This window comes from Triturus cristatus, chromosome 2_2, assembly GCF_964204655.1.
Source record: "Triturus cristatus chromosome 2_2, aTriCri1.1, whole genome shotgun sequence".
Taxonomy (NCBI): Eukaryota; Metazoa; Chordata; class Amphibia; order Caudata; family Salamandridae; genus Triturus; species Triturus cristatus.
Window position 1 is genome coordinate 275,164,452 of NC_140582.1, and position 22,212 is coordinate 275,186,663.

The window sequence follows — 22,212 nt, forward strand, 5'->3', positions numbered from 1 at the left end:
ACCTGTCCCACTTGGGAGCCTCATTAAAATGAAGCGCAGCGTCCTTGCAGGACCCCCTGAGCAGGCACAGGGGGTCAGGGTGTTTCTACCCTGCCCCTTGTCTTGTTATTCAACCCCTTTTTCACTGTTTTCTTGTGACTCGGTTCTACCGAGTCACAAGATGGCTGCCAACACTTCCTGGTTTGGAATGTTGGCAGCCAATCAGAATTGAGCTCGTTCTCAGGAGGGTTCGCGAACTCTCCTCGGTGCTCAGATATCGATATTTTTATTTTAAACATTTCTCAGGAACCACTGATCGGATTTACACCATTTAAAAAAAGGTCACTGAAGAAAGGGAAGCCTGAAAAGCGTCTGACAGAGATTGCTATTGACTTTTAAAGCTCGTCTTTGTTCTTGCTCTGCTGTAATTCATTAAAGAAAAGTGCTTCGAGTGAATTACCTGTTGGCTCTTCCTTAAGGGTAACCTTTTTGTGTTGGATTTGTTGCGGCTGACCCAGTCGCGGAAGGAGCCACTCTGCTACGGCTGACCCGCGGTGACTTCGGGTGAGAGGTTACCATGCAAGCGGGAGGTAAAAGCCTAATGATTTGCATGAAATAAGCAGCGCTTTTACAAGACTGTGTTTTTTACCCATTCGGGATTTATTTTTGGGAAAAGCGAACTCTGGGTAAAACTCAAATGAGGAAGATATTTTAAGTGCTACTACAGGAACCAGCATGCTGTAGCAACGGCCGCGCCCACTGGGGAGGTTCACTGTGTATAATTAGTAGCATGCCTCACCTGGACTTTTCGCTGCACCCTCTGTCACTGAAGAAAGGGAAGCCTGAAATGCGTCTGACAGAGATTGCTATTGACTTTTAAAGCTCGTCTTTGTTCTTGCTCTGCTGCAATTCATTAAAGAAAAGTGCTTCGAGTGAATTACCTGTTAGCTCTTCCTTAAGGATAACCTTTTTGTGTTGGATATATATATATTTATATATATATATATATTCACTGAAAAAACCATAGGTTTCACACATGTTATAGTTAGCTGGACATTTTACTGATAAAAAACCAATGAAATTCCCCCGTTATAGTTACTGTAGGCAACTATAACTCACGCGACCGCAATCCTCTGCTGATGCTAATACTGTATTTAGACACTTATTTGCCCATATCTTCTTCCATTAAATTTTAGCTATACATATATTACAAATATTTTTTTTTCATAAAGACACATATGTCATCAGCAGAGGATTACGGTCGCGTGAGTTATAGTTGCCTACAGTAACTATAATGGGGGAATTTCATTGGTTTTTTATCAGTAAAATGTCCAGCTAACTATAACATGTGTGAAAGCTATGGTTTTTTCAGTGAATTAGCAAGGTTTTTTAAATGCTATTTCCTAACTATAACGTGTGTGAAACCTATGGTTTTTTCAGTGAATTTGTACGGTTTTTTAAATGCTAAGTTACTTTACGCCATTTGTGGCGTGTGCGCCCACTTAACGCAGTTCGTTCCGTGCACGGTTTTTATCAACTTTAATAAGCCCTGTACATTTGGTGGCCTTCGGCCACCAAAAGCACAGGGGGTGAGGTCAATGTGGATAGTGTTTTTTTTATTTCGATTTTATAATTTCATGTTGCCAAAATTATGTTTTTTTTCTCTATTAATAAGCCCTGCACATTTGGTGGCCTGCGGCCACCAAAAGCACAGGGGGTGGGGTAAGTGTGGATAGTGTTTTTTTTATTTTTATTTTTTTACCGTAAGCGTACGGTAAGCTTACGGTAAGCGTACGGTAAGCGTACGGTAAGCGTACCCCGCGAAATTGCCGAAAAAAAAATAAAACCGTTTTTGCTCTTGGGGGATGTTTGGGGACTCCCTCAACATGACTATGTGGGAGGGAGTTGTCAAAACAGCCCCGTAACATGTTTTTGGCCATCATGTTTGATAAACAACACTCAGTGCGAGAGACAAAATGGCGGACGCCGCTTCCTGGTTTCGGCCGATTCAAATGTTTACTAAGATCTAAGAGCCAATCAGAATCGCGCTCGCGCACGCCACCGTAAGCTTACGGTAAGCGTACGGTAAGCGTACGGTAAGCGTACCGTAAGCGGGCTCAGATATATATATTGATTTAAAGGCTATTTTCTCAGAATCTACTGAACAGATTTACACCAAACCTACAAAAGGCACTTCCTTGACCTAGGGACTACCTCTCTGCCAAATTTCTAGTAATTCTGTTCAGCCGTTCGGGCTGTAGCTCGTTCTAAAGGTCCTATGGAAAAATGCATGGGAAAAACGCGTTTTGGGACCCCCCTTTTATCTCAGCCCCCGCTTGACGAATCCCCCCGAGACTTTCAGGGTAGGAGCGGAGCGTAGCGCCCCACCTATTTTGAGAAATTCGCGAGGATTCGTCGACCGGCGCCAAAGTTATTCAAAATAGAATGTTGAGGTTTTCCTATGGAAACGTGGTCCTAACTATAACTACTATACTATACTATACTATACTAACATATATATATATGATCTACTGGCGGTCACCAGTAGATAGTTATAGTTAGGACCGTGTTTCCATAGGAAATCCGCAACATTCTATTTGGAATAACTTTGGCGCCGGTTGACGAATCCTCGCGAAATTTTCAAAATAGGTGGGGCGCTCCGCTCCGCTCCTACCCTGAAAGTCTCGGGGGGATTCATCAAGCGGGAGCTGAGAAAAAAGGGGGGTCCCAAAACACGTTTTCCCCATGCAATTTTCCATAGGGACATTTAGTCCAAGGTACAGCCCGTACGGCTGAACAGAATTACTTGAAATTTGGCAGAGAGGTAGTCCTCAGGTCAGGGAAGTGCCTTTTGCAGGTCTGGTGTCAATCTGTTCAGTAGTTCCTGAGAAAATCAAAAGTAAAATCATATATATATGTGGGCGGAGCCTAACCACACATCTCATCCTGAGATCTGATTGGCTGTCAGCACTTCATCCAAGAAGTGTTGGCAGCCATCTTGGGACCAATATACACGATAGCACCTCATTAAAAAGCATTGCAGTTAATAGAAGGTTTTAAGACTTTAGTTACATTATAAATCATTTGTTGATGGTACCATACTCATTTTAGGAATTGTGGTATGTTCTAAGGTGATTTCACCATGTGAAAAAGCCTTCTGCTGGGTTATCATGATTGAGAGAAAAATATTTTCTCATGCTTTTCCCACAGAGGTTTGGAAGGTATAAGCTAAACTGAGAGCTTATTTTCTGTAAATTCACATTATCTTTCTCAGTCATGTGAGAATGAAGTCTGACATTCTCAGTAAAACATGTACATCCAACAAGGGCAGAGACTGTCAGTTGATTCCTTTGTGTTCTACTGCAGCTTCCCAGAGTGTTCCAAAGAACAACTAGAGCGCTAACAGTCCTACTTATGATAAACGTATGGCACACCTGAAGCCATCTTGCTTGGATTAAAGTGGTAACTCTTAAAACATTTAATTTAAAAAGGAACAAAATGAGGGGGTTCATTTTTCCATAAAAAGTATGATTAGTGCTGCAGAAAGAAAAATTAGGGCACGTTTTGAGTGACTTCTCAAATCCTCTTCTATTTCATTAAAAAATTCTGACATGCAGACTGAAACATGCACTTTTAATACCAGGACCAGACTTCCATGGTGAACAGTAGTTTTACTACAGTGATCTAATGAGCAACTAGAGTGCTAACTTTCAGAATTTATGGCAAATGTGTGACATATCTGAATACCTTCATGATGGAATCAAAGTAAAAAACTGAAAGCATTTCATACTGAGGAGACTGCAGTACATGAGGAAATTAGGAAACTTCATAACAAATAAATCTCCCAAGATGGCCACCGGAGAAAAAAAGAGCCCAAATGTAGCCCAAAATCACCCAGATGTAGCCCAAATATAGCCCAATGACAGAAGTGTGCAAAACACTTATTATTTTGTGTTTTTGCAGTGTTATATAGTGCAGGGATGTATGTCGTTACAACGCACACTTTTACAACGCATGCACTTACAACGCATTTTTTACAACGCACAATCCATTACAACGCATGACATTACAACGCATGACACTACAACGCATTTTCAAAAACTACCTTTACAATGCATTCCATTACAACGCATACTACCATTACAACGCATACCATTACAACGCATAATATTAAATTGCATTTAAGGTAAGTATTAGATAGTATAGGGGTAAAAATTACTTTTCTAACTCCAGGGGGTGCAACAGTAGGGTAAGTGTTGGATAGTATAGGGGTAAAAATTACTATTCTAACTCCAGGGGGTGCAACAGTAGGGAAAGTGTTGGATAGTATAGGGGTTAAAATTACTATTCTAACTCCAGGGGGTGCAACAGTAGGGAAAGTGTTGGATAGTATAGGGGTTAAAATTACTATTCTAACACCAGGGGGTGCAACAGTAGGGTAAGTGTTGGATAGTATAGGGGTTAAAATTACTATTCTAACTCCAGGGGGTGCAACAGTAGGGTAAGTGTTGGATAGTATAGGGGTTAAAATTACTATTCTAACTCCAGGGGGTGCAACAGTAGGGTAAGTGTTGGATAGTATAGGGGTAAAAATTACTATTCTAACTCCAGGGGGTGCAACAGTAGGGAAAGTGTTGGATAGTGTAGTGTAATATTATGCGTTGTAATGGTATGCGTTGTAATGGTAGTATGCGTTGTAATGGAATGCGTTGTAAAGGTAGTTTTTAAAAATGCGTTGTAGTGTCATGCGTTGTAATGTCATGCGTTGTAATGGATTGTGCGTTGTAAAAAATGTGTTGTAAGTGTAGTGCGTTGTAAAAGTTGCGTTGTAAAGGTTGTTCCCCATAGTGCAGACTTGTCAGGTATTGGAGTGCTTTACATGAGCATTGGTTACATCACACAAGAACAAATTCATTTTGATTGTAGACATGGGGAGACTAAGTGATTTGACCAGAATCACAGAATGTCGAGCTGAAGCAGAAACTCCAACCTGGTTCCCCAGTTGCAAAGTCTGCAGTTCCGGAAGTAACACCACATCCTCTCCCCTAAGTGCAACATTTAATCAAGTGGTCAACTGGATAAAAAACCATAAAGATAACAAATAATTTAAAAGTGCTTTGTCGCTATTTGAAAACTCAGAAAATATGTCCTTATTTTAGTCTTTTAGAGCACTAACCATAATTTTGATGCCAATAAGACCCTCTGATATATGTAATTTCTAAAGGAAATGCTCTAGGTATTACAGTTTTGATTACATCAAGATGACGTCAGGCGTTCCACACTTTTGTAATAAATATAGAATGTTAGCAATCTAGTTGTTCATTAGGATACTGTTGAGAGGCAGAGGCCAGGGGCACGGACTCTGAAAATTGAAGGCAGGTAGGAGGGTGCAAAGGCAACAATTTAACCACACTGAGCAGGCAGGAAGGGCCGTGGCAGCACAACAGACTATGGAGGGCAGTGGAAAGGGGGGCAGGGGCAACAAACCAACACTACAGGACTTGCAAGAGAGGCTGTGGCAATGTAATAGACCATTGTGGGCAGAAGGAAGAGGCAATGGTAGTACAACCATACATGCCAACAGACCCGATTCAGCCAGGAAACGTCCAATGTTTTTAAGCTCAAATGGGCTTTATTTGATCTGTCTCCTGGCTACAATCTCCTCTTTTTCAATGTAACTCAAAGGGGACAATCAATACCCCAGTTTTTTCAAAATCTCCCTCTTACCAAGTTCAAAATGTTCGCAAGTATGGTACATTGGATCATGGAAGGAAATGGGGTAGGGACATGGACTTGGATAACAGAGGACAGGAGGGACATGGAGAGGTGCACCAAACTGACCCTGCAGGGCAGGCATCAGGGTTTGCAGCAGCACAATACACCACACAGGGCATGCGGGACGGGAGTGCAGCACAACAATCCATAGAAAGCATGAGGGAGGGGACAGGACCATGCACATGGACAACAGAGAACAGAGGGGCAAGAGGCAATGGTAGCTAGCTGACCATAATGGACAGACAGGAGAGAAAGCTGCAGCATAACAGACCATAAAGGGCAGGAGGGACGGATCAGGGGCATTACAATGGAACAGACAAGCCAGGAGGGAGGGAGTAGGGGTCTGCACATGTAAACAGAGGGCTGGGGGCAAGGGGGCAGGGCAGGAGCAGAAAGATAGCCATGGAGATCAGGCAGGATGGACACTAGAAGCAAGACACACCGTGAAGAGCACCAGTGAGACTGTGATGGCATACACACAGACCATGGAGGGAAGGTGGGAGGGGGTCAGGGGCAGCTAACTGACCACACAGAGAAGGTGGGAGGGGTCATGGCAGCACAGAAGACCATGCATGGCAAGTGGGAGGGTTAGTGGCAGCACAATGGCTATGATGGGCAAGAAGGAGGGTGCAGGGGCATGCACAAAGGACGATGGAGGATAGAAGGGAGGGTCAGGGCCTGTGCACAGACAAGAAAGTTCAGGGGAAGGGGCCTCACAACAGACCGCACGGGGCAGGCAGGAGGAGCAGTTGCAGCACAACAGACCAGGGAGGGCAGAAGGGTGTGGCAGTACAATGGACCATGTAGGACAGGAGGAAGAGGATAGGGGCATGGCATGTGGACAGGCAGGGTGGAGGTGGCAGGGACAGGTTACAGTCATCTGACAATGCTAGGCAGGTGGGAGGAGAGTGGCAGCTCAACAGAACACTCAGAGTAGATAGGAGTGGCAGGTCCATGGAACATGGTGGGCAAAAAGGATGGAGCAGGGGCATGCACAAAGACATCGGAGGGCAGGGAGAAGGAGAATAGGGGCAGCAAGCTAAGCACAGAGTTTAAGCAGGAGGTCAATGATGGGGCATAGAATTGGGCAATGGAGGGCAGGAGGAGTGGACTGGTACATCATACTAAATTGAGGGCAGTGGCAGCACATCAGACCATGCATGGCAGGAGGGAGGAGGCTAGTCCATGGATTCACACAACAGAGGATAGGGAGGAGGGGGATGGGGCAGCAAGCTAACTGTTCAGAGAAGGCGGGTATTAGGAACTTTATTGTTTTTAAAACGTGTGTCTGTGCGAACTACTTAAAATATGAACAAGTATGCAGCATAATCTCACTTTTATTTAGGAAGAAGAGGACGTTTGTGACTGTGACCCCGGGCTCACTTGGCAGAAACACCCCCTGACCCTCCACCCCCTATCGCAAAATGTAATGCCCGTGAAAAGGGTAGGTGAACACAGTGTTATATAGAACATAGTTCTGAGAGCACGATTGAAAATGAAAACTAGATATAGTGTATGGTATAAACTATGCACCAAAAAGTGTGATATAAGATGAACCGGGCGTGAAATATAATATGCAATACATTGTGCGCAATGACAGATTCATTGGAGAGCGCGAGATAGCACAGGCACTAGCGCGTGCTATGCGATATGCGACTTGGAGTGTAATATGCACAGGGAAGTGTTGTGTAACCAAACTAGTCTCTAAAGTTGTAATATAAAATATGTGCTGGGGAGTGTAACGTTGCATATGCACTGTGACAAAGATATGGATCCCAGATTGTAATATGTATGGCATAGCACTGTGCGTTATAACATAGGCATCGAGGAAGGCACGTTAGATGGGGCAATATAACCCGTGCGAAGACAAGTGTGGCATGACATATTCACGGGGTGGTGTTACAGTGCACATGGGCTAGATAGTGTCATAGCATATGCACTAGCTGGTGGAATACAACACAGAGGTGTGTGGCACTCGGCGGGCAATGGTGGGTGTAACACAGCATTGGGCTCTGCCAGGAGCGCGCTGTGACTCTCAAGTGATGTTCGTCCCCTTTCCAGAGAGTAAAATAAAAAGCATTACACATCCGTCAGTGGATGTGTGTTTTATTAACCTTGAGGGGGGTTTCTTGCATAGTTTTGGTCGAATTTTTGTCGAATCCCCTTTGAATGGCTTGGTGTGCATGTGTATTAAATGTGCCCGTCAATAGCTACCCATGTTTGTATAAATAAACGACAAGGGTGTCTACCGGGATTAGGCACGGTAGGGCATCAGACATGTCAGAGCTTCACTAGTGGTGTAAATAATTTCCACATGGATTCATTGTATGCATAGTCACCTTTTAATGAATATCACGCAAATCGTCATGGTGATAGGTACGTACGGTTTGTCCAGCATGTCCTAGGTGTGTCTACAAATATATATTTTTTAAAAATAATAAAAAACAGTGGCCGGCCCTGGGGATTGGGGTCAAAAAAATATAATTATTAGACAGGCCCTGGGGGATGGGGTCATCAGGGCCAATACATTAGAATAAGAAGGGGAACCACACAGCCCCCCTTCTTAAAAAATTAAAATAAATAAAAGACTGGCATCGTGCCGGAGGCCACGCCCCCTCCTTGCAGCACTCTGCAAACGCGCCCCCTGGCGAGTTGTAAGTTGGGGAATTAATTCCTTTTCAATACTGAGGGTCCCTGAGGGCCAACTAGCCCAACAGGCATCTCCAGTATGCGCCAGGGAGCTGCGCTGCAGACAGGGATTCTGAGGCCAAGCCCCTTTTTACACCTCTCTGCAACGCAGCTCTGTGGCGCTTACTGGAGGTAGCTAGTGGTCTAGTTTGACCCTAGGGACCCTTAGGATTCAAGGGGACTTAATCTCTCAATTTAGAACAGCCACAGGGCGCGTTTACACAGTGGTGAAGGGAGGGGACGTGGCCTGAGGTGATGTGTGCAAACACGCACTATGGCACGTTTTAAATTGGGGGATATAATTTCCCTTCAATACTGAGGGCCCCTGGGGGCTAACTAGCCCACCAAGTGCTTCCAGTAAGCGCCACTGAGCTGCATTGCAGAGAGGTGGTCCAGGCCGTGCCACTATTTACACCTCTCTGCAATGCAGCTCTGTGGCACTTACTGGAGGTACCTAGTGGGCTAGTTGGACCCTAGGGACCCTCAGGATTCAAATGAACTTAATCTCCCAACTAAAAACGGACACAGGGCGTGTTTACACAGTGGTGAAGGGAGGGGACGGGGCCTGAGTTAACGTGTGCAAAAACGCCCTGTGGCCTGTTTTAAGAGGTAGTTTTAATCCCCCTGCCCTATTATATACTAGGGGCTTACAGAGGAGGTCATGCTAATCACAGGGGGACCCCAACGCATAATTTTCCCTAGTGTATGTAGGTGTTTTCACTGTATTCTAAGTGTCTTTTAACATAGCACTGGCTCTAGGACTGGTTAGTCAGACTCAGTTACCACCAGTATCCGTCTGAAAAAGTTGAGGGTACAGGATGATTTTGCAACAAGGATTCTTTCTGCTCTTCTTTTTGTTCTTTCTGCACGTTGTCCTTCTTCATGCACTTTTCTTCGTCTTTGAGGACTTCTGTTGCTTCTTTCTGCACTTCTGTTTTTTTCTTTCTGTGCATTTTTTCTTCTTTCTTCACATGTCCTATCTCTGTAGGCATAGTTAGAAATTAGCATTTAAAAAACCTTTGAAATTCACAGAAAAAACCATAGGTTTCAGGCACGGTATAGTTAGGAATTAGCATTTAAAAAACCTCAGCAATTCACTGAAAAAACCATAGGTTTCAGGGGTGTTATAGTTAGCTGGACTTTTCACTTGTACAAAACCATTGAAATTCCCCCGTTATAGTTAGTTCAGCTAACTATAACTCGCGCGCCCGCAATGCACTGCTGATGACATCACATATTACATCACTCATGACATGGTCAGTGACATCACTCATGACATCACTGATGATATCTCAAATGACATCACTGATGACATCACTGATGACATTAAAATTGCTGAGAGGTGGCCACCATAGCCGTGATCCCTGTAGCTTTTTTGTTGGCTTTTCTTTTCTTTGCTCATGAGTCACTATGACAAGTTCTATGTGCTTATCGTGACAATGTACAGTCACTTGTGCATTTAAGAAGAATAGTATCACCACTATGGTGTGAGTATTGAGTTCATGGAAAGAAAAATAATCAGTATATGTAACTGTGTGTATACGTTTTGGCCAAATGTCACTATGACGCATATAGTGTTATTTACTGTTTGAGCACATTTAAAAAAGCTGAGAGGTGGCCACCTAAACCGTGATCCCTGTGGCTTTTGGTTGGCTTTTCTTTGCTTAGGAGTCACTATGACGAGTTCTATGTGCTAATTTTGACAATGTATTTGTGCATTTATGCTGCAAACAAACAAAAAAACAACGATTGATGCTGTGCTTTTTCTTCACTTTGCCACTTGGTTTCATTGTTTTGCTTCACTATGCATAGTAGTATGTACCTACTAAAAGATGGCCGCCAAAGTTACTCTTGTATATACGACTGAGATCTGAAGTCCTATGACTATGTCTACTATATGTATTTACTTATAGAGGATTGTGTCTGAATGTATCACTGTGTGACCAAGGGAGCGCGACTCCCGAAACGCGTAACAGTGTGAATTAAACTCGTTACTCGTTACTGCTACTGAGAGTGCGTTGCTCATTTGCGGATACATTTGGATTGATAATTGCCGGCGGTAGCTCTACCGGCTTAACGCACCTACCAACCACGGGTGAGATCCCCAGGAGGAGCTGATTCTGTTTACATATTCAATTGAGGGAATCTTGCCGGCCGCGGAGTCCATTTACGATTGATTTCCACTATACGAGGATACTATCAGCATCAGTACCATCGGTGACCTCATCCGTAACAGCGTCCTAGAGGTAAGCCCGTCCCGTCCGGGGAGTGTGATCGGGAGTTCAGCGCGGGATACGCGCTGATCTGCTCGGCTGCGTTTCCGCAGGGAGGGAGGCATCTCTAGATGGCTGTCGGGGAGGGTTTGTGTGTTCAGGCATTGTAAGGGACTGGGGTATTGTCCTCATTTCGATCGCTTCGATCGCTGAAGCTGACACGACGAACATTTGTCACGTGTCCCTACTGTACCACTACGATGTGTCTATCCTAAAGGAAATATTGCGGCATTGGGAACTTTAAACTGTTTAAAGGGTAGCAGCATACGAAGTTTGAGAAGCTTATCTGTACGTTCACAACTGACACAATTCTAGGACATAAGTGACGCTGTGTCACGTATGTTATACTATATCCAGTGAAAAACAGACAAAATTAATCACATCTCCACAGGTCGTATGGTTATTCATATAACATGGATGAAGACGCGCAAAGACGTCTAGCAGCCCAAACACTCCTAGCACGAGCACCTGGCAAGCTACAACAGGGCACAGTGAGACCAGACGCGGACACCACCCTTACGACAAAATTGAATAAATTAGAAAAACTTAAGAAATCTGAAACATCTAAATGGTGGGAAGCAATTTCCTTCCAAGACTATATAGATAAAGGGATGGTACCACGCGGACTAAGGATTTACATCACACCATCATACGAGTCACCCAACCCTCGTATGCTGGAGGAATGGTCTGAGAACTCAACAAAGAGCTCGAGAACTATGCTCTGTATCCTTGTGAAGTATGCTTGGGAAGATCATGAGAGTATACTTAAAGAGATAGCGGTAATTGAAGAAGATCTTAAGACACATAACGAACAAGCTATAATCAAAAAATTCAAGGATGAATTAAGAACAAGATTAACTCAACATGAAGAAGACATAAAATTGAGAAAACAAAGAAAACTTCATTGTGACTGCACAGACTATGAGACGGGTCGCATACTAACCTATAGCAGAAAGTATGATCATATGTATGACATCCAAGAATCTAAATCGGATAAAGACAAAACAAGCATCACGGAAACCTTAGTTCCAACAAACACCATAACTTACGACTCAGACACGGATAACTCAGAAAACACAACTAGTACTACATCGGAAGTAGAGGTGATAACCCGACCGGCGACTTTTTTGGACGAATTCTGAGTGCTGAAGAAGGGGCGGCAATCGGGGAAATCAACCCCTCCACAAGCACGAACACCGAGAGGGAGAGGAAAACGTGGAAGAGGAAGAGGCAGAGGAAGAGGCAGGGGCGCAGCAAACAGAGGAGAACAAGACGGAAGCACAGAACTAATAAGAGAAAGAAACACAGAGCCGATGGGAACCAGGCGGGGAGGCTACAGAATGAAGCAACCATGAATGACAACGTTATGGTAAATAAAACCATTGTTAACCTTACTAACCGGCATCTCTCAAATCTTGAGAAGAAAACACTGTGTCTTGGCCTATCGTTCTGCCCCACGGAAGTATTCAACTATTCTAATACTAGAGTAGACATGTTTAAATTCATTAGGAAGTTGAAACTCTCAAAATGGCATATTTTAAAAGGGGGAACGAAGGAATATAATCCCGTATTGTTTGATGTAAATGACCAACCTAGTCTCACAATAGGAGATGCTAATATTGTAAGAACCATGCAAGATTTAGCCTTCAATACAGCTAGTGAGGATGTCAGTGAAGACACATTTGCTGGGATTAGCAATATCGTGACAGATAAAGTGGCAAGGACGAGCTTTAAGCCCAAATCTATATTCTACCCAGTACTTCCACATGACAACATAGATACATTTCATGATGTTGTCACAAAATCACTTCTTGATTGTAAACATGGGCAAAGCAGAGGTAAGGATAAATCTTACAACCTTACCATGAAATAAAAATCTATCATCACAGCCTTGGGGAATGACCACAACCTCATTATCCGTCCTGCGAATAAAGGAGGCAATGTGGTCTTACAAGACAAAGAAATGTACCTCAAAGAAGCATATAGACAATTGGAAAATGATAAATACTATTCCAAAAGCAACACACGAGACTATAATGAAAGTATTATTACAACCTGGGAGAAATTATCAACCTGGCAACAACAAGGCATAATCTCGTGGGAGGAATATTTATTTCTCAAAAGAGACTACCCCAAACTTCCAATTATATACTTTCTCCCCAAAATTCACAAAAATCCACTTGTACCCCCCGGAAGACCCATTGTCTCATCTATAGGAAGTGTATTTGAGAACATCTCTAAATATGTTGATCATTTTTTACAGGACTATGTGTTTAAATTGCCAACACATGTTAAAGACACAAAGGATTTCTTGTGTAAAGTTGACAGTATTGTATGGGAAGAAGGGCACATGTTTCTAACATTAGATGTATCTTCTTTGTATACTATCATTGAACACAACCAGGGAATCAGAGCATGCACACACTACCTTAATGACAGAGACATCATGTATCTAGATCACACCAAGATGCTGGTAGAAATGATGAACATGTGTCTTTATAACAACATATTTCTATTTACTGGAGACCTGTACAAACAAACCACTGGTACGTCAATGGGAACTTGTTTCGCGCCTAGTTTCGCAAATCTGTTTCTAGGGGTGTGGGAGGGTGAAGTACGCAATGATCCTAAGTATGCTACATATCTCGACAAAGTCGATACATGGTTGAGATACATAGATGACCTGTTTCTTATCTGGACAGGTAGTGAACAGGAGGCCATGGAATTTGTGAATCTGCTCAATGACAACCCTTACAACATCATCCTAACCCACAATTTGCAAAAAGAGGAAATCGAATTCCTAGATATCAAGATCATGGCTACAGGGAATACATTGAAAACAAGACTGTACCGTAAGGAAACAGCAGGTAACAGTCTCCTTCATGCCCTCAGTAGCCACCCTGAAACACTCAAATGAAGCATACCTTATGGTGAGCTGCTGAGGGCAAGACGTAACTGTAGTGAGATGGAGGGATATTTGGAGGAAGAAAAAACTATGTTATGTAGATTCAGGGAACGAGGTTACCCAGATTGGGTGCTTAACAAGGCGGTATCCAAAATCAGGAACATAACAAGAGAGGAAACTCTAGAAGTTAAAACACAGGAGAATACCATGGAGAGCAAAGAGACGAGAGTGATTCTTACCTATAACAAAGAATCACCTAAGATTCAGAAAATACTCACTGAAAATTGGAACATTTTACAAAATGATCCTATCATAGGTCCCACAATTAGTACTAGATCCAAAATAACATATAGAAAAAGCAAAAGCTTGCGGGATATACTAGTACGTGGAGATGTCACTGTAAACAGAGACCTCAACCAACATAACCTGAAGGGTTTTCACCCCTGTGGCCACTGTAAGGCTTGCAGAAATAGCAAGATGGTGAAAGAATTTAACGTACCAGGGAAGAGAGATATGAAACCCATAACACAGTTCCTTACATGTAGCACGACATTTGTCGTGTATGTTTTGGAATGTCCTTGTAGGAAGAGGTATGTAGGGAGCACTACTCACATGGCTAAAAAGAGAGTTTTTGAGCATCTGAGAGCAGTTAACAACAGAGACCCTCATTACCCCATTGCACGACATTTTGCAGAATTCCATTCATCTAACAGTAACTTACTATGCTACTTTGCAGTGGAACAAGTGAGAGTAGGGCGCAGAGGAGGAAATAGGGAACTGACTTTAAGAAAACGGGAATCAAAGTGGATTATGGACCTGGAAACTAAGTTCCCGAAAGGCCATAATCAAGATGAGGAACTGGCAACTCATCTTATTGAAGATTAACCTGTCCCATTACTGCTGTTCTAATCCATCTATATATGCGTACTGTATATAACCTGTGTTGGTCTTTTATTGGAAGTATTGTATTGGTAATATTTTAAATACTGTTTTTCTTGTCCTTTATCTTTCAGGAGGAAAGGAAGGGGCCCTTTGTATCTTCACGAGCACTTCACGGGCTCCTACCCTTTTCTTCGTATCCACAGATAAGAAATCCGAAGATGAGTAGATAAGAAATCACCCCTTTTTTTCACATTTATCTTTTTCACAAATTTCTGTTTTGTGTATGCATACTCCGTGTAGATGGACTTACAAGATGGTCTGTAGTCAGAACATTTAAATAGAGGCAACAAGCTTTCTTCCTTAAATGGTACCACCACTATGGTGCGAGTATTGAGTTCATGAAGATAATGAGTACATGCAACTGTGCTTATACGTTGTCTGGACATTTTTTGGCCATATGTCACTATGACGCAAATAATGTTTGCTATTAACTATTTGAGCACTTTAAAATTGCTGAGAGGTCACCATAGCCGTGATCCCTGTAGCTTTTTTGTTGGCTTTTCTTTTCTTTGCTCATGAGTCACTATGACGAGTTCTATGTGCTTATCGTGACAATGTACAGTCACTTGTGCATTTAAGAAGAATAGTATCACCACTATGGTGTGAGTATTTAGTTCATGGAAAGAAAAATAATCAGTATATGTAACTGTGTGTACACGTTTTGGCCAAATGTCACTATGACGCATATAGTGTTATTTACTGTTTGAGCACATTTAAAAAAGCTGAGAGGTGGCCACCTAAACCGTGATCCCTGTGGCTTTTGGTTGGCTTTTCTTTGCTTAGGAGTCACTATGACGAGTTCTATGTGCTAATTTTGACAATGTATTTGTGCATTTATGCTGCAAACAAACAAAAAAACAACGATTGATGCTGTGCTTTTTCTTCACTTTTTCTTCACTTTGCCACTTGGTTTCATTGTTTTGCTTCACTATGCATAGTAGTATGTACCTACTAAAAGATGGCCGCCAAATTTACTCTTGTATATACGACTGAGATCTGAAGTCCTATGACTATGTCTACTATATGTATTTACTTATAGAGGATTGTGTCTGAATGTATCACTGTGTGACCAAGGGAGCGCGACTCCCGAAACGCGTAACAGTGTGAATTAAACTCGTTACCCGTTACTGCTACTGAGAGTGCGTTGCTTATTTGCGGATACATTTGGATATATATATATATATATATATATATATATATATATATATATATATATATATGCGATTCTGCTGCTTACTCCTCTCCCTCGTCCTCGGGATACAAAAGCAGGCACGGACCACGATTCAGTGCAAATTTGTTTATTGCTTGCTCAGTCGGCCATGACGCGTTTCGGTCCCTCCTGGACCTTGATCACATGACAACGCTACTAGGCTTCAACCGCCATTTTGTAGTTACAGAAAGTGCAAAGTGCAAAGTACAGCATGGAAAGCGACAAAATACTTCCGATTCATTACCAGTCGGAATAATGGTGACGTGAGAATATAGCTATTATGTATTGTTTTACACTGGACATAGAAAAAATCGATCTGGTACCAGTATGGAAATTGCTATTGGATGCTTAAATGCTCGTAGTTGTAGCAATTTAAAAAAACCTTGAAAAACATATTAATGACTAATCGCATCATAGTGTAAACAAAGCTTTTTGCTTAAAGGTTCTCAACATGACTCTAAAATTTCATAAAAACAAACATATAACAATATTCATCTACAAATTCCAATAAGATGTAAAAAGTGTCATTTTTTAAAAAACGTAACAGCATAAATGCAACATAACATCCTTGTATGTACAAATGTCATATGAAATCGAAAAATTCCTGAACTGTCGCTTAACCCTACGTTGCTGTTAATAAAACATAGTGTGACTTGTCGTGCTTGGTAAGTGTGTGAAAATAGTAAAAAGAATTCAATAATTTAAAAAATTGATTAGAACAAGGGGGGGGCCATCAAGAAACAGCAAATGGCAGGAATTGTCTTGGTTATATTACAGACACAGTACAACCAAAAACTAGATAAATATGTATATAAATATGTACCAAATATAAAACTATATAAATATATAAATATACATAAATATGTAAATAATTAAAAATTAAAAACATTTGTATACAAATTGTGTTGAGGAGGGAAAAGTAATTAAGACTAATTGTAGCCTGAGTCATATAGTATATCGGAAAAATAAGCTACTCAAAGTCAGCACCGTAGATATTATATCTTTGACCCAACTAGATGCAGGTGTAAAGGTCCTCAGTGGCATTGAGGCCTCCCGGTATCTTGCTATCGAGATTTAAAATGTACCGGGTTTCTAATTTCCGCAATGTATTCTCCCCGTCTCCTCCTCTTCTATTTTTAGGTACTGCGTCAATCAGATAATATGACAGGTATTTAGGGTCACTATTATGTTTTTCTTGAAAATGTCTAGCGACTGGGTAAGAGGGGTCTTTATTATTAATCGCTCTTATGTGCTGTAGTATTCTTTTGTTAGCCGGAAGTTTTGTGCTGCCTACATATTTCAGATTGCAGGTGCACTCTAAAACATAAACGGCGTAGTCCGATTTGCAATGCAGAGATTGTTTTATTTCTATCTCTCTGTCACTGAAGGGAGTTTTGAAAGTTTTTCTGCTGGTGCCATAAGTACAAGCTTTACAATTCTTACATGGCAAAAAACCCTTTCTCTGAGCGAGCCAATTGGTAGGTTCTGTTACCTCAGGGCAGTTTGTAACTAAGCTATTACTCACCGAAGGCGCTTTTCTGAAAGTTAAACCTAAACTTTTTGGTACTAGTGATCCTATTATTGGATCATCTAACACTATTGGCCAGTTACGCTGCATTATGTTTCTAATGGTTTTATGTTGCAAGTTGTAGGTAGTAATCAGTCGCAATTCATTATTAGGATCCTTTTTAGGTTTTGTGACTAACAGTTCCTCCCTTTCCAATTTTCTCGTTTTTGCAATGGCCGAATTTAAGGTTTTTATATTGTAGCCTCTGTCTAGAAATCTTTTTTTGCATTCTTCTTGTGCTTTTTGTAAATCGGACATACAACTACAGATGCGTTTAATTCTTAACATTTCCCCATAGGGGATACTATTAATCAGGTGTCGTGGATGGAAACTAGACGAATGTAATAATGAATTCCCTGCCGTCAGTTTTCTGAAGAGCTTAGTTTCCAGTTTGCCATTATTCACATAAACCTCCACATCTAGAAAATTAATGTTGTGATTGTCAATTATAGCCGTAAAACTTAAATTAATTTCATTCATGTTTAGGCTATTAACAAAATTGTGAGCATCTTGTAGCGGTCCATCCCAAACCAGAAAAATATCATCTATATATCTGTATAGTAGTTTGACATGGTTTTCCACTACAGCACGGTGCTCTATACCGAGGACCAGCTCCTCCCACCAGCCCATGTGGAGACATGCATAGCTGGGGGAGAAGCTAGCCCCCATCGCCACGCCGCGTGTCTGCTGGTAAACAGTTTTGTCAAATAAAAAGACATTATTGTGCAGACAGAATTGGGCCAGATATATATATATATACAAGAATGCCTGCTATAGAGAAAGTCCACGAACATGTAGGTCTGTTGCCACACTTTTTATTCAAGGTTGCAATGCGATGACAGAGACAAGCACACAAATGTTCAGTCCAGCCCGACGCATTTCGTGTACTCTGACACTTCCTCTGGGGCTCTGGGCTTGAAGGAAAGGCATGGAGGTTTCGTCTGCACCTGGGGTCTGATTTAAATTCAATTATACTCGCCTTGTTGGGCGTGGCCACCACTGTGGCCTGATGGTATCTGTAGTTCATCCATCTTACTCCAGTGAGTTCCACGCCCTAAATATATATATCAAAGCTCCAAGGTTCCCATCTGTGGAGACACACTCTGACATCCACTACAGCAACCTTCATGAGGAAAAAGCCGGATCGGTGGGCTTATCCAGTTTACAGCATGCATGTTGAATCACGCCTGACGCGTTTCGCGCTCATTGCACTCTTCAGAGGCACAACAGTCATTTTGGCATAGAGGCCACACCTCCCACTTAAAAATATGAGCCCTCCGATGGGCGACTCGAATGAGTCCGCGTTGGTTTGTGGGTCTTGTAGTGTGTGCCTCAGTTGTGTGGCACTGTCTGAGAAGTTTCATGCCCACCAATGGCCCTCCACTCGTACATCCAGCTTGTCAATCCTCCATGGATGCCTCCACATTGAGACTCCATGATTCGGAGCTCCGTGGCCCAAATGTCCGGGTGGTGCATCTCCCACGGCTGTGAGGCGGCGTCAAAATCAAAGCTCCAAGGTTCCCACCTGTGGAGACGCACTTTGACATCCACTGCAACAACCTTCATGAGGTAAAAGCCGGATCGGCAGGCAGATCCAGTTTACAGCATGCCTGTCAATTCACGCCTGGCGTGTTTCGTGCTCATTGCACTATTAAGAGGCGCAACAGTCATTTTGGCATAGAGGCCACACTTCCCACTTAAAAATATGAGCCCTCCGATGGGCGACTCAAATGATTCCGTGTTGGTTTGTGGGTCTTGTAGTGTTTTCCTCAGTTGTGTGCCGCAGTCTGAGACGTTTCAAGCCCACCATTGGGCCTCCACTCGCATATCCGGCTTGTCAATCCTCCATGGATGCCTCCACATTGAGACTCCGTGATTCGGAGCTCCGTGGCCCCAAATTTCCGGGTGGTGCATCTCCCGCAGCTGGGAGGCCTCATAAAAATCAAAGCTCCAAGGTTCCCACCTGTCACGCCTCTGAAGAGTGCAATGAGCACGAAACGCATAAGGCATGAATCGACAGGCATGCTCTGAAATGGATCCGCCCGCCGATCTGGCTTTTACCTCATGAAGGTTGCTGCAGTGGATGTCAGAGTGTGGCATAGAGGACACCTTTTTGATTTGTGCACAATATTAAAACTTTGTGCTTTCTTCGGGTGTGCCGCATCCCGTTATTGTGGTCAATTGAGCAAAATACGGAAATCCTACACATTAAAGGGCTCCTGCCGCCATCTGCAGGCACCGAGGCCGGAGGCTGGGAGCCACGAAGTGAAGCAATTGTGAACTCATATATATCCAAAGAAAATCCTAGGGCTGGTCCAGTAACACCGGCGCAACACCAAGGCACAGACTCCACAAGTGATGATGAATCAAGTGTCTTTATTCCAACATAAAGATATCCAAAAGTGACGTGTTTCGGCCGCCAGACATGCGGCCTTGTTCACACATTGGGCTGCATACTATGTTCATGCAGTGAGTAGACGTTTTGCAACATGACCGTGCATTTTTACAGCAGAAGAAGTGCTTTACTGTCAGAGATTGCGGTAAGTCCAGGATTGTGACTCATCAAGCGTTACAGAAAAAAACCTAACTGTGCCATGTGGCACTAGAGGCTAATAAAGGAAGTACTAGTGTGAGTTGGACGATTGATGGCAGTGCAACAAGGTTTGCTATGTGCCTGCGGCTAAGGACTATGGAGCTCCAGAGGCAAAGTTGCCAATATAATGCTCAGTTGCGGTAAGCTCAGATCTTTTACACTATGAAAAGAGATGTAATATATAGCAGGCAAACACGGGTACTATTTGACCTGGCCAAAGCTAAGTATAGATGGGGATCTTAGTATAGCACGTGTGTGTCAAAGTATGGGGAATCGCTTGTGAAAAAATAGTGAGCGAGCGCTGGTCAAAAACGATATATAAAATAAAATAATTTTAATTAATTATTTAGAAAAAGAGCGTCTACTTAATGCTGGCAAATGTAATGTTACACATAGATGGTGATTAGTAAATGAGTCATTATGTGTTAAATACGTGTAGGTAAGGGAGAGAGGGGAGAGGGAAGGGGAAGGGAAAGCACATAGTACTTTACCAGAAGCTAAATAACGTGGTGCCGACAGTCGGGAACCTGACGTGATCATTTAAAGAAAAACGGCGCTTGGTTACTGTGGGCGCAGGTTCACCGGTGCTCTATGTGTGGTTCAATTTTTGAGTGAATGTAAATGTAAGAAGTCAGGATAACGAACCCTAAGAAGACCAAAGTCAGGTTTATAGATAAATGAAGCCAGTCTTTACTATTACAGTTTCGGTTAAAGAACCTTACCTAGCAAGAAATAATAAATAAAAAATAAATATAAAGAGAAAGCGCGGGATATTAGAAATAAAGAAAATGTTATGTATCCAAGGAAGGGGTATAAGGCTCACCCCACGTGAGACCAAGGTTGTGTCACATATCTCAATGAACTTAAAGGAATTGGAAGCATTAACAAGTGATTGCAATCGACATAGGTCTCCCTTAGATAAGCATGGAAATAGGTCTACCATGCTAACGAGCAGAATAGTGTTAAAGTAGAGATCACAGCGCTAGTGGGCAATGGCTATTCAAGACACAACAAAATGAAATAGTAAGATGGTACAAAAAAGAGGTATAGCTGGTAGTACACAGGGGCTTTATATACAGGCATCTAAGATGAATACATAATAGTGCACAAATCCATCTATATACAATGAAGAATACAGATAGCGGTAAGGTATAGCATATGTATTTACACAGAAATCAGTAGAAGGGAGGAGGAGGCCAGTAATCAGTGTATCAAAAACTAGATTAGCCTAGGGTATAAAAGATGTCTCATATGAAGTGGTGTAAGTCCTCACTGACATTAAACCCTGCCAGTGCCTTGGTATTGAATTCAATGATGTATCTACTCTCAAGCTGTCTAAGCAGTTTTTCTCTGTTGCCTCCTCTTTTGGAGATCGGTATGCAGTCAATAACAGAGTATTGCAAATGATCAAGATTGTTCAGATGTTTTTCCCTGAAGTGCCTGGCTACAGGATAGGCTGGGTCGTTATTTACAATGGCCCATATCTGCTGCAGGATGCGTGCGTGTGCTTGAAGCTTAGTGCTTCCGATGTATCGCAGGCCACATTTACATTCGAGCAGGTAAATAGCAAACTCTGTTCTGCATGTGAGTTTATGTTTTATTACAAGGGGCTGTTTTCTGAACTCTGAGTCCACCTGTGTTCTATTCATGCCGAATTTGCAAGCCCTGCAACTATTGCATTTAGTAAAGCCTTTGATGTTCGAGAGCCAGTTGGTTTTATCAGTGACTTCAGGGCTATTTTTTACCAGGGCGTCATGCATAGAGGCCGCACACCTGTACGTGATGTTGGGGCATTGGGCTACCATGGGGCCCAGTGTGGGATCTGATCTAATTATCCCCCAGTGCTTGTTAATGGCAGATCTTATAGCTCTTTCCTGCGTGTTGTAGGTAATGATTAACCTTGAGGTTACTGGGTGTTCTTGTGCAGCAAGTTCACTGGTGGCGGTGCAGGGATCTGACGTAGGTACCCCTATGAGAAGTTCTTCCCTGGAAATGTTGTTGACTTTGTTGATTGCTTTTTTAAAGCAAGTTTTTGTGTATCCCCTAGCTCTAAACCTTTGAAAGGCCTTCTCCTGCGACATTTTGAGGTCACTCTCTGAGCTGCATATCCTGCGCAAGCGCAGCATCTCACCGTAAGGGATACTGGCAATTAAGTGACGTGGGTGAAAGCTTGAGGCATGGAGTGTGGAATTCCGTGCCGTGGTTTTTCTGTGCAGTTTAGAATGTATTTCCTTATTAGCAATGTATACAGTCACATCAAGAAAATCAATGGAGGTGGTA